The sequence below is a fragment of the Empidonax traillii genome, unplaced genomic scaffold (assembly GCF_003031625.1).
Source record: "Empidonax traillii isolate 1590-97213 ecotype Southwest subspecies unplaced genomic scaffold, ASM303162v1 scaffold20:size5563877, whole genome shotgun sequence".
NCBI classification, from domain to species: Eukaryota; Metazoa; Chordata; class Aves; order Passeriformes; family Tyrannidae; genus Empidonax; species Empidonax traillii.
Window position 1 is genome coordinate 4,869,013 of NW_020955213.1, and position 11,558 is coordinate 4,880,570.

At 46.1% G+C, this 11,558-nt stretch overlaps 1 long non-coding RNA gene across 1 annotated transcript; it reads left to right on the forward strand.

Moving 5' to 3' along the window:
* The first annotated feature begins 352 nt into the window (after window positions 1-352).
* On the forward strand, window positions 353-6,965 carry LOC114065662. Its single transcript, XR_003573022.1, has 3 exons — window positions 353-1,109; window positions 5,377-5,509; window positions 5,989-6,965. It is a non-coding gene; the product is annotated as an uncharacterized LOC114065662 (long non-coding RNA).
* The last annotated feature ends 4,593 nt before the right edge of the window (window positions 6,966-11,558 follow it).

Genomic DNA, 11,558 nt, shown 5'->3' on the forward strand with positions numbered 1-11,558 from the left:
GTATTTCAAGCATCTGGTTTCAGGACGAGGTCCCTGTTGAACCCCCAAGTGCTGGCACGGCACTGCTGCAGTTTGCACCACCACACTGCTAGGGGAGTTGTGCTAAGAAATGACTCCCAGAGCCTTCAGGCTTCCCTATTTTTATTAGTCTCTTGAGACTGGGTCATACCCTGATGTTGATTCCTTGATGTGCAATGTTTTGGGGATACTTTGGATGGGTCATTCTGGTTATTCTAGTAAGGGCTCTTTTGCACCAGACCCAAAGGTGCAATTTTGTTTGCACAACACCTTAGGAGATTGCATGGAATGTGCTGTTTGATTCTACTGATGCTGCTGTGTCTTTCAGGTATTCAGATTCATGACAGAAGACAAGATTTGTACTTTTAGCAACCGGATGTTTCTACTTTACTCTGAAAGAGAAAGTTCTTTCTGTGAACTTTTATTATTTGCAACTGTGAATCAAGAAGAAATGAATTGCAACTATCCTGTGCTTTTTCTCTCAGCTGGAAGAATACATGTGCTATTTACTATTTGGGGAATGAAAAAATCATCTTTTTCTATACAGTAAATAATTTCTAATAGCTGTGGTATTAAACCTGACAGTATGTTTGTTGTGGAAAAATATCATCTACTTAAGGCTTTTCATGTAGCCCTCTCGAAAGGACTCTTAGCATTTCTTAATCTTTCTGTGTTGATTCACTTGCCCTCTCCTGATAAGAAGCACAGTTCTTATCAGTGCAGTTGATAACTGATAAGTGCAGGGTTGCAGTTTGCATAAATTCAATGCTGCAGCTTCTTAGCTTGACTTGATACCTCCAGATTGTTTAAAATAGTCTTAGGTCATGGGCAAGAGACTTCAAGACAACCACGGGTCAGCAAAGCACATAATCGTGCTTGTGTTTTGAAAATGCGGCAATTTGTAACCACACCTGCAATTCCCATGGATATTCTTCAGAAACTATATAATATGCTTATGCCTGCAGGCTCTGGTTTGCCCTCTCAATGTTATATAATCATCCTCGAGAAAGTAGTGAATTCACACTGGCTCTGAGAGGAGACCTGGATCCTCACTGGGTGCAATTAAAATACCATGGAGCAAAAAGCTGGAGGTGGGAATGGTCTATTTTCCCAGCCCCTCTGCAGGTGTAAAAGGTTCTTTTTCTAAATAAACTCAGTGGGGTTGAATTTTTAATTATTGAGCATGAAGGACTTGGTCAGCTGAAGAAATAGGAGTCAAACCCTTTGTGATGGCTGCATCCCCCAGACCTCAGAGCAGCTGAACAGGGAGTCTTGATGCTCCTCTGCACAGCAGAAGTGGCAGATTGAACTGTGCATCAAGACTGAAACACACATTCAGATTCCCCCCACCTTGCTTCACCACTCACCCTTAGCAAACACATTTGCAGAAGCTACTGTGAGTAAAACCTCCTGTCTCCAGTGTTTAGGTTTGTGTGTGTGATCCCTGCAGTCAGAGACATTGCTTAGCCTTTATTGTAAACCCCAAGGATAAAAAAGATTTGGGTTGGGTTTTCTCCTTCTCCATTAGCTATATATTAATTTAATATAAAGGAGCATGATTAACCTTTTCAGACAGCTCTTTGCAGTTGCTTAAGGAAGTTTGACCTCTGAGATCCTGGAGCTTGTGATTTTGTTGGACAAACCCTGAGCTGGTATAAGTGGTTGTGACTCTGTTATATCAGGTATCTCTGCAGCCAAAAAAAAATTTTTTTCTCCCTCTGCCATCCCTTCTAAATGAAAATGCTTAAGTAATTTCTCTCTAAAGTCTGAGAAGATAAATAACAGTGTATTTAAATGCTCTTAAAACGTAGTGCTTCACTGAAGAGTTTGGCCCTGTGCATATCACAGCTGGGAATGTTCAAGGTGACTTATAAATCCTGTGTTTCTGGTGAATCAACCAAGTGGGGTTAGACAGTGTGGGGAAAAACCCCACTGTTTTAAAATGCACGTCCCTTGTTGCACAGACACAGGGTGATGCTGTGAGCCATTGCTGCAGGGTTTGGCAGTTCTGTGTCCTCACTGCCCAGCTGCCTGGCAGACCTGGGAAAAGGGAACAAATGCCCAAGAAGCCCAAGGGTCCCTGGACCACTTGTCAGTGCAGGCTCATACATGCTTGCTCTCTTTCCTGGCTTTCAGAATGATGACAGGGTGGAGGGCTGGGGGACAGAGACTGCTGCTCCCGTGTTTTGTCTCACACCACCACAGAGGTGCACCAGAGCGTCTGGGGTTTGTTGGCATCTCTCTGTTCTTCTGCAATAAACACAGTTAACCCATCAGTGCAACTTGCTTTACATGATTTAGTATGAACAGGGGTTTAAACATTTCACAGCAGTTCCCTACATTAAGTAGGCTTTTATTTTTAAGTGTATATAAAATATACATGTTAAAAAAACTCTAGATACACACTTATGGTCCTCTAGAATATTGTTTGTCCAGAGTGGAGTGTTTCTTGCCTTTCAGCTGAGGCTGGTGCTGTGTTCCCAGTGCTGCCCTGCTGCTGTCATGCTCCAGTGACCGTGCCTTCATTCCCATTCCGTCCGTGCGCTCTTTTCCTGGGAAGGACTTGGCAGCCGGCTCGCTGTGTTCAGCAGCTGCCATCTGGTACTTCCCACGGTTAGTTTTGCTCCCTCCTCTGAATGCAGCAGTCGTGGTGGTGATGGGAGAAGGGATGTGGGATGTACCCATTTCAGCAGCTCCCGACTCCCCGAGTGCCAGCTCAGCTCTGCAGAGACCGCCCGGAAGGACAGGCGGGGGCCGGGTGTTACATCCCTGGAAGTCTTCAAAAAGCATCTGGATGTGGCTCTTGGGGATGCAGTTTAGTGGTGAATGTGGTGATGCTGGGTTAATGGTTGGACTTGATGATCTTGGAGGTATTTTCAATCTTAATGATTCCACGATTTTTTAGTAATTTACCGATTTAGTAATTTACTGTGAGAAACCACTATTTGCCTTCATTTGGCCATGCTCTAGTCCAGGAATGACTTGTTTGCACAGATGGCTTTTCTTCTATCTTTTTCTGATGGGCAGATGAGATGCAAACTACACGGTCTATGGGCTCTGGTCAGAGACTGATGCAGAGAAATACTCAGATATTGGACATGCCTGCCCTCTGAGGAGTCTGGGCCCTTTTTTAATCAGCTGCAGGAAGTGGTGTGCATTTTTTCACCGTGTGTGTCCCAGGACACAGACACTTTGCAGGCGTCTTGCTCTGCCTTCCTCACGAGGGCTGGCCCTGCTCCAGCTCCTCCTCTGACGGTCAGATAAACCTTGTGGGTGGCTGGGAGCAGCGAGCTGGCTTAGCTACTCCACCCCACTTTAGTCACTCATTACTAGTGTTAAAAATAGTCCCAGACTGCAATGACAAACAAGAGATATTTTTCTGCTATGAAAAAAATACCTAAAGGTTATATAAATAAATAAATAAGACAGGAAGGATCATCCCTTTCAGAGAAGGGAACACAAGCTGTTGTTGCTTTCATTTTTGTTCAGGTGTCAATTAATTTGTCCCACCCCAGGTGAGCAAGGGACACCTCATCTACCCACGTGGCATGTAGCCTTTGGTAAACACTCACTCATCACTAGAATTTTTTACCATCTTGTGGTTTTTAATCCTCTTTTCTGGCAGGCTCTGCCAAGCAAGACAGTCCTGCTCCTGAGTACAAGTGTTGTTGCATCACTTTGTTCTGTGATCTGTTTTCCTGTACTGTCTGGTTTAATACATTGCATGTTTTGGATTCAAGGCTCTATTCCACTTAGCTGCTGCTCCACTGAGAGCTCGGTACTCTCCCTGAGTTGTCATATATCATTATTAGAGTATTTCAGCAGAAAATTGGTGCAAACTGGTGGTTTTGGTGCCTTGTGTGCTGGGAGAGGGATGCTCCCTTGTTTCAGTATCACAGGCTGTGTCAGAGGGCTGCGTGTCACACAGATGTGGTGTTCCCCAAAACAGGGTCCAGCAGGAGACTCTGGGTTCTCTATGAACCACCATGAACCTGGCTGAGCCCAGTGCCCCTGCTGCTAGTTCTCCCTCCCCCCCAGCCTGGTTTCTAGGTGGGGGTAAAGTTGGGGGCTGCTTCCCCGACCTTCATCCTCACCTCTGAACCCTCAAATCCCCCCATTGCCCCAGCCTGGGCTTTGCAGACTCTGGTTTTGTGTCTGAGTGGGGAAATTTGTGTTTTTCCCACTTGTCCTTCTCTACGTGGCTAATTCTGGATACAGCACAGGGTTACAAAAATATTATCAGGCAGCATTTAATTCTGAAATACAGCAGTATTGCCTCTCCTTCTTACCACCTTTCCACTTGAGATAGGGATAAAATAACAGCTCTTTCCCACACAGCACAATTAAAACAAAAAGTTTCCATGCTCAGAAATATAAAGCACTTGATTAGCTCCCAATACTGCGTTTTACCAGAAAGAGGTGTCACTTTAGGTGAATCCATCTACCAAACAGCAACAAACGGAGCAGATGGAAGGAAACTGAATGTACCGAACATCCAAAGGGCACCTCTGGTAACTGAGCGCAGCCTAAAATAATCCTGTACCAGCTGCCTGTTGAACACTGCCTACCTGTGCCTGGACAGCAGGGGGAAAGCACCCCTGCACACACAGGCTTCAGCTGTTACCCTGTGTTTGTAGGCTCAGAGATGACACAAGTCCTGAAGTTACCAGTGAATGATGTGGCCAAGCAATAACCCTTTGATTTAGCCTTGCAGAAGATCAACCCTTTCTTAGTCTTTAAAGATTAGTTCATGTGGAGGCCTTGAATGTCTGTTTACCTTGGAGTTTTGTGGACCCATCCAGCTACTGCAGCAACCCCCAAGTCTGGCTGGATCTGGTTGTGGCTTTGGAAACCAAGACCTCCAGTTTTGTGCAGGTTGTAGAGCAGTGTGGACTAATGCAGAAGAGCCAGGCTCTCTGCAGGGCAGGGAGGAACGACACTGCTTCTTGTAAACTGCCCAAATATTGTCGAGTCTCAAGTGTGTGCCGGATAAATGATATTTAGATCAGTCACCGTGTGCAGTTCAGCAGCACGAGGAGCATTGTGTGCAGTCTGGGTTTTGTACTCAAACCACTTCAGGGGAAAACACAGGGGCTAATTAAAAATTATGGGCAACTAGGAAAGTCCTCCAGCTGGACTTTTTGATGCATAAAGTTGTTTGTTTGTGTTTTTTAAGGTAGACTAAGTAGAGCCTAAGGAAATTTTCCTGGCTTTAGTCAAGCTGTCACATAACCAAGACATCTGAGACGTGTGATACTATCACAGTTCCACCTATCCCACGTTATATGTTGGTGCTGGATTTGTGCCATGTTTTGAGAAAAGATTAGAATCAAACACTCTTTTTTTCCCCTTCCCAAGGCTGCACCAATGACTGCTGCCTGTAAGTGTGCAAAGAGCAGCCAGGTATTACCCTGCTTTGCTAAAAAAACAGCACCAAGGGCTGCACCACGTGCTGGGTGCACATGACCTGAGGTCTCTGCGTAGCACGAGGGTGAGTGATTTACTCTGAGTTAAAGGGCAGGGGCAAAAGGGGCTGGGGGTGTTACCACTCTGCTCTGTGCAGGATCTAAGCACCCTCTTGCTGACCTCTACATTTGCCAACAGAGCATGAAATGATTACCCAACACTTGCCCTGGGCAATTTGGACTGTTTTTTTGTGTTTGTCCAAATATGTAGGATCAGGATCATTGTTGCACCATTTGTCCTTTTTCTTGGGGGGGGGGGAAAAAATACAGAGAATTCCATTTGCTAAATGAATTTAAGGCATAAAATCCATATGCATCATCTATAAGGGGGTGTCTTGAACAGAGCTGGTGAGTGGGGCTCCTTTGCCCCCCAAGCCAGGGCCAAGCTGCTGACAGTGCATGACTAACTCCTGCCTGGGCAGGGCTGGGGGATGAGCTGGGTCTGATGAGGAGGCTTCTAGGTCTGTTGTTCAAAACACGCTGTTGTGGACCTCTTGTTTTGTAGGAACACCCGTAGGATGGTGCAATGATGAGGAAGATCGGGAGGCAAAGCCACAGATATGGGCAGACAGCGAGTCCAGGGATGTGCCACGCACTGTCATCCCTCGAGGCATCCCTGTGCAGAATCCTCCCAGCACAGGCACAAAAGATGACCCCTCTGCCTGCATAAAAACCCATTGTCTGTCCACAGGCTGTGTAGTGGTATCCCAAAAACTAATTACTTTTTTTTGTTGGGGTTTTTTTTCCCGTTGCTTGACAGGAAAGCAGCCTGAAAACACTGTTGAGAAATGACAGTTTGGGAAGCAGCTCTGGAATCATCCTGCAGGGTGCTGGTGCTGTCCAGGCTGCAGCAGGCTGGCAGCCTGCTCTGATTCCAGGCAGATTTCCCACACTGACAGGCTGTAGGGCACAAAACAACCGTGTAACAGTGACTAATGAGAACTGCTGCCTGTCTCCATGCAGAAACGCTCGGGAAGGGAGGGGTTTCAGGGAAATTAGAGCCTTCTCTATTGCCCCTCCTTGCCTGGGAAAAATGCTTTCTGTGGCTTTGCAAACTGGGGAGCGCGGGAACCCGGGGCCGGGTTTATTCCCCTGTGCACATCCTCCCTCCTTGTCTCTCATGCAGACAGCTACAGCAGGCACAGAAATTTGCTTTGATGCAGACTGAAAACCCGAGGATTTCCTGGTCCAATTCTGGCTTTTATGCTTATGAAGACAGGCACGAGCTTCCTCACATGCAGCGGAGCATCAGGAGCTGAAGCTGTGGCAGTCCTGCCCGTGCCTCCGACTTTGTTTATGTCAATAAGAGCAGGAATGTTGCACATCTCTATAGACACAACCAGAGGAAAAAATTAGTTGTCTCTAGTCTCTCTGGCTCAGTTTGAGCAGTTCTGGGATTGTGTTCTGAATCTTTTTTAGCAATCTTGAAAGGAAGGAGAGAAATCTGTAATTAAATCAATACATATGTAAACGAGCATCTGCCACAGAACCAGTTTTACTTCTTTGTGTTAAACATGTATTTCTGTTGACGCGTTATTTGTGACATATTCTTTGTGTATAAGGGGTATCATTAAAGTGGATTTTGGCTTGATTTAAGCAATTAAATGAGTCAAATCATTCTACGCATTTGCAGGATTTTTTAAGCTGTTATGTTGGCTCTTGATGTGTTTTTTGAAGCTGCCTGTCGGTTGACAGCTACTTTGATGATTTATGATTATTCAGAAGTAGTTTTGGGTAAATCATTCAGGTAATAAATGACCAGTATTTGGGTTTTCACTGACCAAATACGATTGGATGTGAAACTAAGAGCCCTTCTCTCAATCTTGCATTTGGATCTGGTTTTTTTCTGGGCATTTCTACGAGCCCTTTTGAAGCAATGGCTTTCAGTCACTTCAGTCTAACTCCTTGGTGACTCTAAAATCAAGTATTTCTATTTCAGCCATCTGGTATACAGGAAAAACACTGTGAGCCTGAAGTCCTTATGGTATGAAAGAAGATACTGTTATTGCCCATGTAGGAAATTTATTGCATTTCCTGAATGCTTAATGCTGCCATGTAAATGAATATCCATGGATAACAATGACCCATTATTTTTTGTTTCTTTTTGGGGCCTGGTTCAGAGCTTGGACCTCTCTAAATCTCTCTTCCAAAAATTAAATGTGCTCCTAGCTGACCTCTTTGGAAAAATTATAGTGGTGGTGATTGTGTTGTCATCACTCATTCTGCAGTGACACTGCAGGGTGTGCTGGGCTTGTGTGTTGGAGTTGGGTGTTGCTGGCAGGTGGCAGGGTCAGAGGATGAGCATCTCTTCCTCCTGAGACTACTTGTTTCTTCCTAAATTGGGAAGTCCAGCAGTGTCAGTATGGCTTAGTGAGGATGGACACTTGGTCTCACCTGTGTGTTTTCTGCAGCAGGTTATCCCCACATGTGCACAGTCAGCCCTCAGTGTCACTGGATCAAGCAAATGCTGCATCTCTAATTTCTCTGTATCTTAGGATATTTCTCTTTATCTCCTGCCTTGTGTTACTTCCACCACTGCGATGGAAAGAGGATGGGAACAGTCAAAACAGCAAATCCAAACCTCTGGCTGTTCCTGCCTGTTCCAGCACTCAGCAATCCTCAGCGCTGTCAGCAGCACTTCGTGTGCCTGAGGGTGTGCAGGGTGTTTGCACAGATGCCACTGTGTTTGCCTCTGGTTTGTGGGTACACTCATCATGCTGCTGGTACTTGTGAGAGATACATGGTGCAGCTCCTGGGTGACAGATGCCGTGTCATGATGATGGTACAGTAACTCCAGGAGGCTCCATCAGGACAAGGCTCATCTGCTGTGGAGATGCCCAGAATGAAAAGATGCTCAGTGATCCCAAAGATTTTGATGTTTGTCACACTCTGCTACTGCTGCTGCAGTCTTTGAACAGTACATTTGCTGTATAAACAGCAAAAGACCCAAGAATAAAAAGTGTATTGAGGTAAGGAATACAAATACTACCTTTTATTTCCTGTTTATAAAAAAGGAAGACATTTGGAAAAGCCACCTGCAATGCCCAGTGGAAGAGGGTTCATGCAAAGCTCATGCCTGCTCCAGTTCTTTGCATACGCCTTAGTCCTCAAAAGGTGACAGTAACAGAATGCAGGGAAACCAGATCTTCTTCCAAAGGTCCTGGCTCCAACAGCTACCACTGTGTCCTGGGGAGCCACACTGTGCCCCAGAGCTGCTGTCAAACAGTGCTATCTGGGAAGCAAACTTCCCACTGGGTTTAGCTTGAAGAACTGCCACATAACTGCATTGCATCAGTAAAGCTGGTGAATTCCCACTGCAAAGGAAACAAACTCTAGAGCAACTGGGCAAGCATCAGACAAGGTGGAACAAGGGAAAACAAATATTTCTGTCACAATGTGTGACTAAACCATGGTGCTGCCAGCTGAGGGATGCTGTGGGGGACGGCAGGAAACACAGGTCTCTCCTAAATGTAGCCCTCTGGATGGAACCTCCAGTGTAGGAATCTGCAAACAAACTTTGATGGGCACAAGGTAGAATCTTTAATTTCCTTGGTTATCAGCTACTCTTGGGGATGGGTACTGGGTCTTTGATCTTAATGTAGGATGGCTTTTATGCCTCGAGACTCCTGAGCTCCAGCTGGGCTGGAATCATAATCCAGCCCTTGGCCTGTGTGACTGTGTGCTGAGAATCATGCAACCTCATCCTGCATCCTCTAACACTGTGTGTGCAGACCAAAACCACTGGGCAATGTGCTACCAGTCCGGGTGAGACCTTCTGCCACCATCAAACCCTGCAGGGACACAGCAATTCAGGAGTCACATCTGCTGAGTGCTTCCTTGGCCTCAATTATGTCCCAGAGCTGCTGAGTGCTGGGGTTTAGTGTTCACCAAGGCTGTACACTGGGCTGATGTATGAAACTCTCAAGGGCTCCTCATTAATTTTGTATGTGAATATCCCCAGGACAATTATTCAGTAATTTCAAGAGCATTTCATTTCCCATGCAGAGCTCTGGCCTTTTTCCTACTGGAGGCATAATTTTATGAATGACTCACTGGCACTTCACCACCCAGCAGAAGCCACCACGCAGCAAAGTGTTGTCGTAGTGGCTGTTAGGGAAGAAATTTCCTTCTTCTGGGATGGAGGAGAAAGGTGACCCATCCTGTGAACACGTTATCCACAGACTGTGAGGATGACATAGGAACAGAGGTTTCAAATGCCCTTCCATCCTCCTGGGAATGCTGCTGCTCCTGTGCCGTGCAAGGAGGGGAAGGCACGCTCCCCTGTGCAAAGGGATTGTAAATTGTGCTTCTTCCTGAGACTGGAGAGGGTTTTGGTAAATCTGCTTGGAGGAAGGGGTGATTACCTACTCTCTCCTCTTCTGGATGCCATGTGTGATAGTGCTTTTGGCCATGACCGAAGAGAACCTGGAGAACCCGGTCTGGATTTTGGCAGAGACGGTGCTTGGCAGCTCCAGAAATGGGCTAAAAGGACATAGTTTGTCTAAGAGATGCCCACCCATTGTCTGCTGTTAGTCAGATCTGTCCTTTCTATATCGTTCTTTCCAGGCATTGTGAACCTCAGACTCCATCTTCCTGGGAGATGCCTGTCCCTCCTTGCCATGCAGGGGGAAAAACTTGCTTTACATCTTCTCCTTTTGATCTCAGATATGTGAAAGATGGTGATAAGAGAGCTCTGGGTTTGTACCAAAACACTTTCAGGGTTATTTGAATACCAGGGCTTATTCTGAGAGACCTGGATCATTTGCTTCTACCCTCTAGGACAAGCTCAGTGGGTTTTCTGGCTATTGGAGACCAAGAGGTCATTTCTACCACCAGGCTCTCCTGAGGCTGTTTTCAGCAGCAGCCAGTGCCCGAAAAATGAACCTGGTAAACATTAGAAGGAGATTGTGTAACTGCCTGGTTTTGTGGTTCGTGATAGTTTTGCATGGGTGGGCACTGTGGTGTGAACCTACTTTCAGTTCTATTGATCTTCTTGCCCTGAAAAGCTAAAAAAAAACCCACCTGAGCCCTCTTTTCAAAGAGCCTGAAGACCACCCCAGAGGCTGCACACTCTGCTGTTATGAAGGGAATTGGGGGAAATTTGCCTTCCTGCACCAAATCCAGGCTGTCATTTAGAGACTGTCTCTGCATCATGTGCCACTGCCATGGAGCTACACGGCCAGGGGCTGGTTAGTAGGGACAGGAGGTGAGTGCCTGTGGCAGCGCTGACACTCAGCATTTCACTGTATAATTATTATCTGTACTGATTCAGCTCCGTTCTTTAGGAATTAAAGTGAATTCCTGGGTCAGGAGCCAGGAGGGGCAGTGATGTTCCTCAGGAGCTGCATTGCCAGGTAGGAGGTGAATGTGGTTGTTGGAGGGCTGGAACCTTGTGGTGGGTTGAACTTTGCCAGATGCCCACCCAGCTGCTCTCTCAACAAAACAGGGGAAGAAGGTAACATAAAAAAGCCTTGAGATAAGGGATCACTCAGCAATTGCCATCATGTCCAAAAGAGACTAGGGGAGGAGGAAAAAAAAAAGGTTTTGCTAATCCTGCAGCCTCACCTTGACAGACAATCCACTCTGAAAAAATTATATTACTCTGCAGATTAGAGTTGGTATAGTGATTCTTTTTTCTATATCCACTCAGTTTGGGGTGTATGTATCTCTGGATCTTCACCCTTCCCAGCAACAGAGATGCCTCATTTCACCAGTGATGAAACTGAGACCAGCTGACTTTCTAAGGCATCATAAACAATTGGACACAGGCAGCAAGAGAAGGCAAGTGCCCCCTGCCTTCCAGATCTCTCCATCTATATGCCCAGATGGCAAAGGCCCACATGATCCACATCCTGACTAGCTCGTGTCCTGTAATGGCGTGTAAGGAGGCTCATGCTGAGGGAACACACTGGAATGTGCTCTGGGTTTGCTTTCTCTTCTCTCAAACCACGAAGCCCAGTTTCTGTAATTGTTTGCCCAACTGGCTGTCATGGGGATGACAACACTCACTGTTTCTGTGGGTAGATTTTCTTGTAGCTCAGCAAAATGGTGATAGTTTCTTGACTGTTGTGTGTT